At 38.7% G+C, this 16,491-nt stretch overlaps 1 protein-coding gene across 3 annotated transcripts in view; it reads right to left on the reverse strand.

Moving 5' to 3' along the window:
- BEGAIN (brain enriched guanylate kinase associated) overlaps positions 1-16,491 on the reverse strand; it is a 154,108-nt gene that overhangs the window by 125,980 nt on the left and 11,637 nt on the right. The window lies entirely within an intron of this gene.

Consider the following 16,491-nt stretch of genomic DNA (forward strand, 5'->3'; position numbering starts at 1 on the left):
ACATTTCTGAAAAGCAAAGGGAAAAGCCATGACATCCTTGAAACTTTATTTGGGAGAAACAAAGGTTTAAACACAAAGAGTCTTCATTGTTGTAGTTGTTGCTTTCATTCCCCAGCTGTATCAGTTGGCTCAATAGAATTTCTCTTGTTCTGCAAATATTGTCTGCTTATATTCTTATGTTATGAAAACTAGAATAACTCTGCAAAAATGTATGGCATGGATTTATATCCTTCCATATTTTGCTACCACTGTATAGAGTTGTATTTAGCTCAGTGATGAGCTGAACACTCCCCTTCTACCTAGTTTTCCACCTCAATGATCTCCAGAGTTGCATTTTGGAATTCAGTGTTCCTGGTATTGTAGCATCTAAACTAAAAGTCCTGTCCCTAATGTTTCACAAGAAAATGAATGAAGTGACATCATGAGTGATTGGGGAAGAACTCATAAGTAGGAACTAACTTTCAAATTCCTGCCAGGTAGAATTTAGATTATGCCTTGTTGCCTGGGGATTTCTATACCTGCAGATAAATGTCTAACTTCACTCTGATTCCTATTGATCTTTTTAGACCTTCAGGTTGTTTTGTGACAATAAGCTCCACATGCAACTTACTCTATTTAAAAATCACTTTTGATCAGTTTTGATCTTATTGCCTTTCTGTGTCATTTAAGTCTTTCATTCTTGCATTATGAAAGTAGAAAGTGGAGCACCTGACAATCATTTTTCTACCCATGGTTTTGTATATGTTTCTCCTAAACATAATGTGTTCTTTTTGCTGTCTCTTCCTAAAGGAGTCTTTTAACTTTTAGTTCATCTTTCCTAAAAGCTGATGATCAGAATTCTCTTCTGTACTCTAGACCACAGTTATATGGTGAGAAAAATTACATTTTTCTCTGCATGTATCTCTGTAGTTTTGACTACACCAGTGTTCAGCAGATCTTACTACCAGGTTTTCAATAAGGATTTTTTTTTTGTTCCTGTCTTTTCCACACTATAAATTTAGACTTCTTGTCATCAAGCACACTTGGATTTGTCAGCTTTGGACTTTGCCTTGTGCTCTTCTTCCAGATCTGTTAGGTCTCCTTTAAATCTTTTATCTACTGATTTTTCTGAATAAGTTTGTGCATCTTTAAGGCTTTACCCGTCACTTTTCATCTACTTTTCCTACATTATTGCTAAAGTAAGTGTCAGTAGTCCCCATGTTAACCTATTATTAATTTTTAACTTTTATTAACTTTTTGAACATTTAGCCTTAAAATAACTTTCCTGGTTTGTTTTGAATATAAAAAAAAATTTACTTCTCTCTTACTAATTTCTGACTTCATTCAGCTGGTACACCCCTCCCTGGGACCTACCAAGTGTAGCATATGTAATCTTGTATGACTTGGAGAACAGTGACTTTAAGAAGCCTTTGAGTAGGAAGAATTGGAGAATTACACACCAGTCAGCCTTGCCATGGAGCATATATTCTTTGCATCCATTTCCACACACATGAGTTTCTTCTGTCACAGGATGATTGTGTCTTTCTCCAATGGCAGCCTGGAATTTTTGTCAGTCTTTCTAAGGCTGATATTGCTTTACTCTGTGCACAGAGGTGAATATACCTATTTAGCATTCCATCCCATTCAAATTTCAAATCCAAGGTTATGTTAGATTCTTTTCAGCTAAACAGAACTCCTTAATCTTCAGCAGGCTCTCTTTTACAGTCTCCTAGTCTAAAAGTATGATCTTAGCTTCCTACACCTGGATGTATAATTTCATCATGGACTATTTAAATGTTCTTTCAGTAAGTTAGAAGTGAGATCACTCTGTCCTGATATCCTTGTTTATCACACTATGAATGTTTGCATTAACTATGAATTAATCATAAAAGGTGTTCCTTGCAACCACCAATGAAAAGGCTTGATACTCTTAGATCTGATTTTTCAGATCCTTGTAAGGTGATTTCCTTTGAAACAACTCTCTGAAGAGTAGTTATTCTGTTTTGTATGCACTGCAAAAGTGTTTTATTCCCATTGCATAGCTCCATAATTTTTCAAAAGAAAGTATCATGTCATATTAAATCAAATATTTGTAAAAGACTGTTACAGCTGTTCTTTTAAATTCATCAGTCCTTTGGGGAACTTTGGCCAGGGTGTGAAGCTGATATTGTCAATAGGGATGGCAACATTACAGCACTTCTTATCAGAGTGATGACACTTTATAGAACTTTGAAAAATACCAGTTTAATTATTTCCTTCCAACCTGCTGTGATTATGCAAGACTCAAACTGAGAAATCAGCTGTTACAATTACTTAGCATCATAAGCTGAGACTCAGGCTCTGTGAGGACTTTGCAATTTCTTATTTTGGGGGTGTCCTTGCTGTTAAAACTGGGGACTGGACTGAAGCACATTGTGGTTCCTTCTGCAAGGGGCAGCTGTGCTTCCCTTCCCATTAAAAGGGTGACAGGACAGTGGGAGTAGGGAGAATACAACCCAAAGTCTCAGATGGTACAGAAACAGGATTTCTGGGCACTGGAATACTGCAAGCTCACCTGGCTGCCAGGCTGACCAGCTAATGAGTGATGAGATTCCAGAGAAACATCACCATTTTTGCCCTGGGAATCAATCCCAAAGATTGTGACAGGCACATACAGCTCATCAGTTTGGGATACAACCCAGAGGATGAGGATGAGTGGTGGCTCCAAGCACAGGTGAGCACTTTCCTGCCTGTGTTTGTTTCATTGCCTGACACATCAGGGAGCACCTTCCCCCACAGTGAGTGTTTGCAAGATTAGGTTCTCAAGCCCTACTGCTTTGTCTTTGACTTCACATCTCAGTAATGAGTAGTTCCACAGTGGCCATAATGCATAATACATTGATAATAACAGCACATGTATCATTAGACTTCCTACTTACTGTATTTGTCATAATCCTTGAATCACATTTTTCCCCAAATAAATAAAAGCCAGCAATAGATAATTTCAGGCTTTTATGTCAGAAGTGCACAAAAAGCTATAGCTCTTTTAGCACTTGGGTTTGGTTTTCTTCCCTGAATTCTCTTTTTATATTTTGAGAGGTAATGCATTAATGTAAAACAGTAACATGGCTGTCAGTTAACTTTTAATGTATTTTAATGGAGAGAGGTAGAAATGCATCACTGAATAAAAAATAATTTATTCAAAGTACTGTAGGCCCAAGGTGAACATGCAACATCCCATTGCACCAATGGTAAATAAAAAATGTAGAACTATTAAAGAGAAGCAGAGCTGTGAAAAAGGTCTGCTAGATCAGGTGTTTGGGGAAATATAGATGACAACTGGAAAAGATTTTAATGATGCACCTATCATCTGTGAAGGCAATGGGTGACAATGGAAAGCAAGATAATAAAAAGGTAGATTTATTTCTCACAGTAACAAGTTCTGCTGCACTTTTACTGAAGTTAATAGTTTACAGTTAATCCAGACACGATAATTTAACTGCAAAACTGCATTACAGGGGTTTGAGTGCTGTGCTTGACATAGAAATGTAAGATATTTTTAACTCTGAGCTATAAAAGGAAAGTGCAAATATAGAAAGTCTGCAAGTGAACTAAGTCTGAACCACAACAGCTCTGCAGGCTGCAAGTCCTGCCAGTTCTGGCTGCAGAAAAGGCACTGGCTGCTGGAAGACTCAGGACAAACCTGAGACAAGGCAGTAAAATTGGCCATGGCAGTCCCTCTATGTAGATCAAAGTTTTCAGGGGCTGACAGTACATTATAGGTGGGCCTAATTTAATTTATTAACAGGAATAGGTTGCCTGGGGAGTTTGGAGAGCTCCCATCCCTGGAGGTGTTCAAGAGGTTTCTGGGTGTGGGGCTGGGGGATGGGTTCAGTGGTTGTGGGGTTACAGGGGCAGTGACAGGTCAGTGCTTGGACTGGATGACCTTGAAGGTCTCTTCCAACTTCGATGATTCCATGGTTTTATGATTCTGTTTTGTTTTTGTTTCACCCACCCCAACTGGAATTACATAAGTACAAAAGAATAATTTCTTCAGGGAGAGAAATGTGGATGGCACACAGAGGGGTTAACATGTTCATAGAGTTAGATGCCCTTAAAAAGACCAAGGAAGGCAGCATAGCAGATTTATTTTGTCACATGCAACACCTTTGCTGGAAAATCCTGTTATACTCAATGCCCAAGGCATTTCCCTAGAAAACACATTAGTGCCATTTACACACTTGATGCCCTAATCCAGAAGAAAAATAATAAGGTTGTGTGATAATAAATAACTTTGGAAAAAACCAAATTAAGGGTCTGGAGCTAAAAACTATCAACTGCAATACAGAAACTTTCCTTTCAACAAACTGAAGCAATTGAAAAGCTCATAATTCCCTAGTTACCCTAGAGAGATATATCCATGTGTTTGTAAAATTCAGTTATGACTAGGAGGTTCATAAGCTATGCTAAGTGTGAAATAATAGAAAGATATTAGTGACACAATTCAGCATTAATCTGTGTGCTCTGGCAAAATAAAAAGGAAGGTGTACAGACATTTGTGGAACAAGGTAATTATTTTGGTGAATGTGTGTCTAATTTAGTTGACCTGGGAATGACACATAAAAAACTGCCCACTGAAAAAGGACTGCTCACTTTAAACAACTTTAGGACATTGAAGAATTATTTATAATTTATTATTTATTATTTATTTGTTATTTGTTATTATTTCTTAATTATTAATTATTTGTTATTTATAATTTATCATTTATTTATTATTTATTATTATGTTCTCTCAGATATAATTATTATATTATATTCTAACACTCCTCATAATGTAATAATGTATTTAATTATCTACTTAATTATCTATTCCAGGAAAAGATCCCATGTTTTCACTTGCAGGCTACATCATAAGAGTTTTTAACAAAAACCAAAGCAATGCATAAACACTTCAGAAGAGCAAGAACAGAAACACTCCTAAATATCATAGATTTGATAAATACTGCAGGGGGATAGGAGAATTTCCAGCACACATCAGAATAAGGATTCCTCATTTTTCTAAGGATGTCTTTGCAACACATCCATTTTATGAGAAGATCTTGAAACACTAAACAAACTGATTAAGAGTTATTTTTATTTTGCAGCTGGAGAAACTGAGAAACTGCCAAGTTTGACCCTTACCCAAAATTACACAATAAACCAGTGGAGACAATTGTAACAAAAGCCAGTTTTATTCCCTACAAATCTGTATCTAAATTTACCTACATTTTACCACAATGTTTATCTGGAAAATAATTGTTGGCACAATAAGTAACAGTCAGCACTGGAGCAGCTGTGGTGTTAACAATTGTTGTTCCACAGAAAGTAAGGATTTAAAAGACATTTCTTTAGCCAGTTTGTCTTGACAAATTACAGCAGTGCATATGCACCTCAATAAAATTCCATTATAGCTTGGAGGACACATACTGATATTTATTATGGCTATTAGGCTTCATAATTTTGAGAAATGTAAAAATCAAGATATTGATCTGTGGTACTAAAGTAACTGAGTTCCTAGAAGAGTTACCTCTTGTTTTTCTTCTGATGATAGAAGTTCATTACAAGTGGAAAATACTTAATCCCTGCTTGTCATGATGTTTAGCTAATTATTGTGTTACTAAATAGTGACTAAGCCAGAAAGGTTCATTTGTTTCTTCCTTCTCAACTGGAAGGACTTGAAAGCTTATGAAATAAGAAAGTGAAAGCTGAAACTTTCTTCTCAGCATCCCACTCTTTGTTACTCACATTTCCCAGCAGGGAGGAGAGATGTGTTTCCTTCAAGGAAGGAAGGAGTGTGAATGAATTCAAATACAAGGAAAGCAGGAAACCAACCTCAGCTGTCAACACACACTTTATGGAGCTGCAATCACCTGTAAAAGCAACTCCTGCAGCCCTGAGCTCAGAAATGAGACATTAGCTATGTCAGTACCCAACATTTGTTCTGATGGCCTGGTGGTTGAAGAACAAAGCCTCTCTCCTTCCTAAGTTGCTTCCTGCAATGTTAGTTTCTACACTCCAGAATGATTATGAACAAGATACAAAAAAAAGCTGCCAGTAGCTTGTGAGTGGAACACTCTTACTTCTTTCTGCCCTTGCCTATTTCCAACATAAATAAACACATAAATAATAATTTCCCAACAGTTTCCCTCCTGCTGGAGGGAAATGTTTCATGTTTGGTTGGAATAATTAGCAGGTTTTTTGTTATTTCCTACCTCCATATGCTGCTTTTCTGCTCTGTATTTGCAGCTCCTCAGACCAGCTCCTGATTTTGCAGCACTGGGAGTTGAATGGCAGATTGTAGAGAAAGGGGAATTGCAGATTGTGTAGAGAAAGGGGAAGGGGGAGAAGGGGGGTCTTATACATTTCCACCTTAACACTGGAAGGAGAACTTGGGGGCTGCAAAGGTTTGCTTGTGTAGCTATCAATGAAGTAAAAAGCCATTTACTTTTAACTGGGCACTGAGTGGCTCAAAAAATAAATTAAACTAATTTTGTTTTAATTATTTATTGTGTTCTACTTCTCATGACTGATTCTGTTTTAATTGTATTTTTAATTAAGTGCATTGATTGCAATGGCCAGTACACTTCCCTTATGGAACTGCTGACTGGTTTATCTTCCATTTTGTTTTACTACAACATCAAAAAAGGAAGCAAGAGAAGAGAGGATTATCCAGAGAAAAGGAAGGCTCTTTTCTGCATTTTGCTGGTGAATGTGGGCACTTATGGAGCAAATTTTAGGTTTTTGCCAGCTATTTGTTACTCCATATAAATTTGTTGGCAGTTTGTTAGTCCATGAGTAGCTCTGGTTTTGCATGGGTTGCAATATGATGGTTCTGTTTCCTCCTTGTGATAACTGGGCAATATTTTATCTTCTCCTGCACTTGGGGATGGGCTGGGTGGGGTGATGTTGGAGTCAGTGAGTCAGGGGTCTCTGAATTCTTCAGAGAGAAATCAGAGAGCAGGGATTGAATAAATTTTAAGGAGAGTTCTAATGCTTTTAGTAAGTGAATGCTTTCAAATACAACAGAAGCAGTGAGTGTTGTAGTGAAGGTTGAAACATAGTGATACCTTCAGTAGAGGCTCCAGACCCACAGTTGTAAACAGTGCTTAGATATAATAAAGTTATAGTAAAAATATTACTTACATTTCTTAGATAAAACAAGATAGATTGTATACATAGTTCTGTACGTAACCTGGTGTGCTAAAAAACTAGAATTCTAATAGGTTAAGGACTAGTGGTCTGAGCTTGTGTCTTAGCTTGTTAGAAAAATCCTATATAAGAATATATATTAGAAAGAGTTGTTTCTTGTAGCCATTTGGCTTTTAGCCACTTGCTTTTTAGCCATTGGCTTTTTCCAGGGCTCTATCCATTCACTTATTGCTGGCTGCTTTGCCATTGCTTTTTGCCATTGCTTGTCTGCTTGCCTGTTGAGACTGATGTGCTTTGTAATACGAAGTGCTTTGTAACAAATAACCTTTTTAACTACCAGCTGCTTTGCTCTTTTGGAATACCTGATGAAGTAGGAGCTAGGAGCTCCAGAGTAAAAGCCCATAGAGCTCTGGGACTGGTGCCTGTAAAGCACCCAGAGGTCCAAAGAACCTCCACAGGGTGGCAGGAGGAAAGTTCCTGGCACAGCTCTGCCTGCACCCCTGCTCTGCTGGCATCCCACTGTGGGCTGGGTGGGGTGGCAGGAGGAAAGCTCCTGGCTCAGCTCTGTCTCCATCCTGCTCTGTCAGAACAGCCGGGGGCACCGGGATCAGCTCCAGCCCCGCGCCCTGCGCCCCTTCCTGGCTCATGAACTTCTGCTCCAGCCTCTGCCTGCTCACAGCTGCTGCTGCTCTCAATCCTGCTCTCTCACCAGCACTCCCAGCTTTCCCTTGCAAGGCCCCGTGCACCTTCGTCTGGCCGGCTGCTGGAGAAACGAGTGCTGGAGAACCAGTTCTTGAATCCTCAATAGCTGCTCCTTTTAGCCCTGCTCACACAGCTAGAGTTTTGTTTTGTTGCTAGAGTTATCCAGGGAATAGCTGCTCTTTGGGGAAAATGCCTCTTCATTTTTAAGAGAGCAAGTGCAGCCGTGTGAACAGGCCTGGTATTTATTCCTCATTCTCTTTTGTTTGAAATGCTCTCTATCCAAACAGGGAGCAGAGGGCTGAGACTGCCATATCCCTGATCATTCTTGCCCAAGTAACATCAAATATTAATGCAAACAGCTCATAAGCTCGACAATACAGATGTGATTGGAATAATTTTAGTTTGTCTTTGGAAGTATTGAATTTACCATCAGAAATTGAGAGCTGTTGGCCAACAGTGTCACAACAGAAGACTCTGCAGACCACAGTCTAGGAGCTGGCTGTTCAGCAATAGATGCTCCAGCACTGTTGGATCTAGCTCCCTTGGGTTATTTCTACATTAAGTTTCAAACAAGGTTTGGAAATTCCCTTTTTGTAGTGAAAAAGGAGAGGGAGTTGGATGTAGGCACAGTGCTGATTTGAGGGATGGAGATGACAGTGGGATCTTTAAACAATTTCTGTCCATTCTAGGTACTGAATAAGTGTGACAGAAAAAAAACCACTTGAAGACTTTTCAACTAAGAGTGGTTTTCAATGCAGGAAAGGTTTCTTTAAACTTGATAAGTACTTGCTTACTTTTGGGAAATCAGCATTTTTGATATTTCAAAAGCGTCCTCCCAAGAGTGTTACACAGGGGCATAAACACACTACTGTAGTTTCCAGCTCAGATAAAGAAGCAGAATTGCATGTTTTATTTACTCTCTGTTGATAGAAAGCAATGGTATCTCAAAACAAATGCACTGCTTTCTAATAGCAAATAGTTTTGGTACCCCTGAGACCCTGGTCACAACTAAGGGTTATGAGCTACCCTCAATAAGATTTTCCAATCAGTTTTGCCTCTACCTTTTAATATTTCCCCCCTAATCTTCCCAGCATACTTTTGAGAATATCATGGGAAACTGTTTTATGACATCTACTTCTTCCTTATCCACAAAATGTCTTTTCCTGTCACCTAAACCTCCTGGCACTGAAGAGTTTCATCTGAGAAGGTCAAATTTCAGCTACTTTGCAAAGAGGAAGTTGTTGAAACAAATGCCTGAGCTAGTCTGTGAAAATACAATTTTGTTGAGCTTTATGAAAAAATATAAATATAAAATAATTTATTTTTATAAATATAAAATATGTTCCCAAATGGCGTGGTGCTTCTCCTTATCTGACCTGAGGTGAAAACCAAAAGTTTCTGATATTCTGAGACATGAGTCATGCTATTGGGGCAGCTGGGCTTAATTTCTGGGACCCACATTTAGTATAAAAACCTTTTAGACCACTCCATAATTAATAAAATTTTCTGTTCTTTGAATTTGTTTGGCTCAAAGTTTTAATGCTACATTTTCTGATAGGAGACTAAAATCAATGGATCATCAAGCCTACAGAGAAAACAGAGTAATGCAAATGCAGCTTTGGCAGATTAATGTAATTCTGATTCCCTCTTTTCTGTCCCCAAAATGTGATGGGTTCATATTAATAAGTAAACTTTTATTTTACTCCAGTTAAATGTTAGAACACAGTGGGAGTGTGGGAGCAAAGTTACATCTATGTTTCTATAAATTGCATGCAGTATATCACTGAGCAGAATTTTAATAGAGCTGAAAACCTTAGAATGAGTGGGGGAAATATCAGTCACAACTAAAAAATAAATCAGAGCAACCTCTGGCTCTGGGCAGTGCATTGCACTTTAATCTTTTCTTGTCAGAGTTCAGAGGTTTTCACTATGGGGACCAGGAAAATTAAGTATTGCATATGTTTGTGTGAGAGAGTCACTGCATACCCAGGTCTTGTTTTCTGATATACCAGAGCCATGCCATGGCAGGGCAAAACCCCACATTTTGTAAACATGACAAGCACAGGCTGCTGGATGGAGGAAGAAATGAAAAATGAGTTGAAGTGCCTTTAAAATATTCATCATAAATAACTCTTGTAGACCAAAGCTGGACCAGAAAAGAGATATTTATTAGTCTTTTCTACCTCCTGCTCTTTCACCTTCCCTTGCCTGGCTTTGCAGTTTTCAGGCATCTCTGCTGATGCTAATTGTTCTAAGGCTGTTGTAGCTTCCATTACTCTGGAAGTACCATTTCTTTCTATAGGCATCCAAAGATACAGGGTACAATTGAGGAGTGTTTTTTAAACTCAAAGGAAGGGGAAAAGTCATGTTAACAAAAATCACTGGGAAAGGAACACTAAACATTTCTGATTGCAAATTTTGCTTTCCTGTTGCATGTGCCAAAAGATACCAAAATCAATGTGAACTGCATGCACTCAGGATTTTTCTCTGTCTGAGTAGCTGTCCCTCTGAAGGCAAATAGTAGATTTGGCTTGAAAATGATTTTGTTTTCTGGTTGGAGCTCAGAATCCTGTGCAGAAATTCAACATTATAATACTGGAAATATTTTCCTTTACACAAATATCTCCCTCCTGACGCACTTTCTGCTCTCCTTCTCTAAAAAAGAAAATGGGGTGGGAAAGAAGAAAAGGGAAGACAACTGAATTAAAACCCTAACTATTAAAATGCAGGCTGTATGGCAAAACAATTTCATTGAACATACTTTCTTGTTACTGAGAAGCTCAGATGGTTTATTTTAGCCTGTCTTGAATAAATAGCTTATTCTTTTGAGCCCTGGCTTCTAGACATCTCTGCTCTGTGAAGACTTTGATCTAATTTGTATTTGATGAGCTGGGAAGCTGTGGATGACCATATGCCTCATCCTGGGGACGTTGCAGCTTTCTGCAGTGTTGGAGGAGAGGCAGGACCCATTAGTGACCCAATGGAGGTGTTTCAGAGCAGGCAAGGAGAGCTCTCTAAACACCATCTGCTCATACTGCTGCTTGTAAAACGATGTCACATCTGCTGCTCCAAAAACATTTTGCTGATCTCTCCTACAGTACATGGCTGCTGTGCTGCTCTCAGCTCTGGAACAAGGAGTCAGTGCCACAGTACTGGGACAAGAGGTGTTAACTGTAGATGAAGCTGCACATGGCCTGCTTGGCTTCCACATCTTGTGAACAAACCATAAATGTCACAAAAAAAAAAAAAAAAAGAAAAAGAAAAAGAGGATTCAGCACTCTGCATTTAACTGGTGAAGCTGGGTAAATACTTTGCTAGTCTTTGCTGAGCTACATCTTGCCCCAGCTTGGCTGCTGGGGTACAAATAATGCATGCTTCAAGCCTGACATGGCTAAGCCATCTCAGAGATTGAGAAGATATTTGAGATAGCTTGATTGGTGGAAAATGAGATTTGTCTTTGATATCAGATGAAATAAACTCAGAAGGCACTTCCATTTCCTTTGACCATCAGATTTTATAGCTTAGGGCATTTGGCTGCCTAACACTTCTGAGGTGTTATAAAACTAATTTACCTACCCTGGAAGCTCCAAGTGTACACACTGGTGTACAATTGCAATACTACTCATTACCACTGTACCCAGAGTGATCATTTCATAATAGTTGTGTGTAGGACAACAGCACTGCTATCAGAGGAGAGAGGTTATAATGATGCAATCCTTGGAAATCCTTGGAAGTACCAAGGAACTGCAGCCCCAAATAATTAAAGATTTAGTACTTGGCTTTCCACACCCAAATGCAATTGTTAGGACCTGAGATTATTATACAGTATTGTACAAAAATACTGTTACTATACACAGTATAACAACATAGAGACTGTTTCCAGGAATCTGCAGATGAAGGAAAAAGAGTAAAATTGTTAAGGTGCATGTTGCTTGCAGCTCAGTGGCAATGCTTGCTTCACTTAATAATGAGTGTAAACTAGTAAGTCTCAGAATTGTTGTATTTGCCTGGTATCTCTGAATGGTGAGAAGTGAACACCATCTTCTGTCAATCAAGTTTATGGTAAAGAAATTAAGCCATCTATTTTAATACTCATTTTGAGAAAAAATTTAGGCTTCTGACAGCCTGATGGTCACCTCCAATTTGCAAAGCAGTGTCATGTGGAATACCATGGCAAGAAAGAAGCCAGGATGTCAGGAAAGGTGTCCATGTGGCATTTTCCACTGCTGTATGAGACTCATAAAAGGCCCTCATTATATGCTCTGGTATGTAGATGTCATGTTAAAGAACTGAAGCATCTGATGTAGTTCACCTTCTTACTTTCCTCTGATAACCTAGAGACACCACAGCTTCATTAAATCAGCTAATGAGGGTAGTTCTACATTAACCCACCTGAAAGAGCAGGAATAGACCAGAAAATAGGACACTGGGAGACTTTTCAGGTGTTTGGCTGCTGCTTGATCACTGACCTGGGCTAAGCACCTCATTATCCTTTCCTTCTGGTCCCACCTCTTACTATTTCTCTTTTAGCATATTGCAAGCATGAGTCAGTAAAACAATATATACTTTTCATTATAATGTGTTTGAACCCAAATCTTACTTGTAAACATCACTGTACTCTAAATAGAAATGAAAGATTTGGTATTCATCCAAGAACAAAGCAAATGTCTATTTTTACATCATGGTGGCAGGCTAGAAGGGCTGAAGGAGGACTCAAAACTTTGTATAACAGAGTTTTGACCTAGAGCAGCAAAATCTTGTCTGCTCTTTCAGCAAGATTCTGTTAGTAGTCAGGTGCCCTAGAAAATGAGAACCTAGAAACTGCCCTAGAAACTTTCATTTAGAATGGGAGATTGGTTGAACTTTCCACTGCTGTGGAATTCTACCAGACATTTTGCATAACAGTCTTCCTCTATTCTTACAGATGCATAGTTTTCACAGAGTTTTTAGAGTTGGAAGGGAACCACAAAGATCTTTGAGTTGAACTCTTAAGAGAATGGCCCACATGGGGATCAAACCCCTTCATGTCTGTGAAGTTCAGGTGTGTGAGGCTCTGATTTCTAAAGATGCTTCTGCAACTTCAGGGAGCTGTGCTCAGGCATTTGTCTTGCAAGATAACCAGTAATGAACAGCAGGAATCCTCATGGATAACAAGGAGTAACAGAGCAGAAATTAATATAATTTTTCTTGTTTGTGTTAATGTCTGTGCCATTGTGTTTCAGTGGTTTCCTACAGGTTCCTTTGGAATTAAACAGCCTACCTGGATTAGAGATAAACATGAATCTTTGAATCTTCTCAATATCCTAAATAAATGCCTACTCTGGTTATATTTCTTCTTTACAATAGCCATTGTAATAATGATTTCTTGTAAGAGAAATGAAAAAGGGTGTTATTCTGTTATTCTACCTTGTGCCTCATTCATATGCATTTTATAAGGATGTCATCCTTTGTAACAGGCAATTGTCCCCTTCTGCCTCAAGGGCTATAGAAATCAAATCCTTCAGGGCATACATTGCTTGAAACCAGAATAAGAATGAATATTTTGTTTTCAGCTGGTTTTGCTAAGGCTACAGGAGGGAATTGAATTGCTTATGTGGGGTCAAAATTTGGCCCTTGAGACTAAATCACACAGGAGGGAGTATGACTGCAAGTGACTCTCCAGGTGGAAGCACCAGCCTGAGCCAGGTGATGTCTAGGAAATAAGCAATTGCCTTTGCATCTATCTTCACTGCTGCAGCTTTGCAGGTCCAGAAAACTATTCTCAGAGTTGATGTTCAGCAAAGTGAAATGCAAGGTCCTACACCTGGATCAGAGCAATCCCAGGCACACCCACAGGCTGGGCAGAGAACTGATTGAGAGCAGCCCTGTGGAGGAAGGCTTGGGGGTGATGGTTGGGAAAAGCTCAATATGAACCTGCTAAGTGCACTCACAGCCCAGGAAAACAACTGTCCTGAGACAGAATTCAGCCTCTGCAGCTTAGTCAGTCATTTGTATTGATCAGGTTTGCTTGTATTTATGTAATGTGATAGTGACGTGGTCTTGGGTGAGAAATGCACAATTCCTTAGGTTATGTATACATGTAGCTGCAATGGTGAGGTCAAAAATTGTTTCTAAGACCTCTTGCACACAGAATGTGCACTACCAACAGTTTGATGTAAGATGGAAAGACTCTTCTAAGAAAGAAATTGATCTCCTGTGACCAAGAAAAGTCAATGTCTAATGTTGTGTTATATGGTTCCTTGCACAGGAAAAAGTAGGGGTGTAAAGATGAGACATAGCTGGAAAGTTGATCCTCATTCATGTATTACTGAACTTACTGAAATGTATTTTTCAGGTTGATTCAAGCCCTAAAGTGCTGCAGACTTACTCAGGTCTGAAGTCACACTCCAGCATGATTATTTAAGAATTAAATTTTAACCTGTATTTTCTTCCTGGAACAAGACTAGTGGTACATAAAGCTTTCCTGAATGTATTGGTTGCTTGGAACAAATGTATTTGAGATGAAATATGTATTAAAAGACACAGGCTAGTCTCCTTTCATACCTGGCTTTCTTTGAAACATACCCTAAGAAAAGAGTAAGTATTGTTTGTATCCATCCACATTTCTCTCTGCATTGATCTGTCCTTTGGCAGACTCTGAGAAGCACGTCTTCCCAGTTCTTAGAAACTTTCTATTGTGTACAACCCTTTTCAGACATTTCCTGCCTTTTTCAGCCCACTGAACTGCTCATATCATTTCAGTCTGGAAGTATGGATAGTCTTGAGTTGTACACCCTCCACTACATTGGTGTGGATTCAGAGGTTTGCTTTCATTTAGTTATAACATTTTCTTTTCCTGCTTGTTTGTCCAGTGACTTCAAATTTAGATCAATGCATAGAAATGAAAATTTATTTCATCCTGCTGGCCAGGTTATTAAAATATTTAGACCACACCAAAGTCATGTCCATTGTATTTTGGAATTGCTTTCTTTCTACCATAATTCCTTTTAGCTTCAGTCACACAACAAAGTGTCCCTTTTTTTTTTTCCTGCTAGCCATCCAGAATTTCCTCTGCATAAATCTACATTGACAGTTGTTGTTCTGTAAGATTTCATTTCAGCTGCAGCTGTTTGCAAACCAGTAAATACTTGCTGCAGAAATTGAACATTGTGATCAGTTCTGAAAAGTCTAAAAGTTGAAAATCACTTTAGTGGGTCTGGATCCAATCAATGGTAGTGCAGAGGCAGTTGTGGACACCTCAGGGGTCTTCAGAAAACAAAACAGACAGAAGACAATGTCACAACATTCATCTTCTGAATCACATTTTTTTTATTAGGTGCAGCTTTTTTTAACCTCAAACTTTCAGGCAAGTTCTTTCATACTCTTCAGGATGTGCTATTATACCTCTGCTATCCAGTTTTTGTATTTAAATCAATATAATCTTACAATTGCTTCTCTCAAAGATTATCTTCTGCACACGAATAATAACTTGGCAACTAGAACATGGAACAGTTTTAGGCAATGTTCTCTATGTGTATTCAAATGAACATTACATAACCAAGAACTTTTAAAATACCTTTGCAATTATGACACCTAGGACTATACAGTTATGCTTTTGCTCCTTGCTAGGCATGCTTCAGGTGAGGACCTGGCCCTAAATAAAAGCACTCAAATAAATGCCCTAAATAAAATGAACTCAAGGTTTTGCATGCAGGAGACATGAATCTGTAGATGAGGCTGAACATGTTTTGCTCTTATATTTTGCTCTCCCACTCCTTTCTTTTCTCATGTTTGGCTCTGCAGTCGGAGGCTTTGCTTGTTGAGGTAAAATGTCTGGTAATTACTGTGTTTAATTTAAATGACTAGGCTTAGAGCAGACTGATGCTTCAGCTGGGGTAGACTGATGCCTACACTAACAGAGTGGAATTACAGAGCACTCAGCAGTGTTTAGTGGGTCAGTACTCAATTGGTTGGAAGCTTTAATCTGTGCATGTAATCAAGTCCACTGGAAAAGATGCTCTGACAGATGCTTAACTAAAATTTGAAAAAAGCATCCCCTGCCATGGCTCAGACTGGAGCCTCCTCACCCCTCTGTAGTGCAGCTCTCATTGTGGAGCTGTGATACAACACTGTGCATATTCCCTCTGTTTCATTACCTTTACCTCTTCCCCCTCCAGATAACTTTGATAGGTGCCAGTTAAAACATCCAAGGACATAAAATCCTATGGTCAGGTTGCTGAAGTTTGGATAAAATTCTTAAGACTGGGATGTTCCTGTTTGCTGCACTCTTCTGTGAAAAGAAACAATTTTTTGTTTCTTTGTTTTTTAACTTGAATAAACTTTTTAAAGAATAATGCAGTTGTAATAGCTCCCAGTTTAGCAACATCTGTGTACATGTGTACAGTCTTAAGCAATAGTTCCTGGACCTTTATTGTTTAAGTGGAATTGCAAATAACTCTCTGGAGACATGCTAGCATATTGTATCAGTGCAAGGCATGGCAGTTTGCTAGCTGCCATGCTAGCAAATAACAATTTCCCTTTGCCCTCTTTCATGGGCATAAAACCTCTTCCTCATCCAAACAAAGACTCTCATAAGAAAAAATTAAAAATATAAATTTTTTTACCAGATCGCAGAAGAAAGCTTCAGTGTTTTTTTTTGGTTTT

This window comes from Oenanthe melanoleuca, chromosome 5 (assembly GCF_029582105.1).
Source record: "Oenanthe melanoleuca isolate GR-GAL-2019-014 chromosome 5, OMel1.0, whole genome shotgun sequence".
Classification (NCBI taxonomy): domain Eukaryota; kingdom Metazoa; phylum Chordata; class Aves; order Passeriformes; family Muscicapidae; genus Oenanthe; species Oenanthe melanoleuca.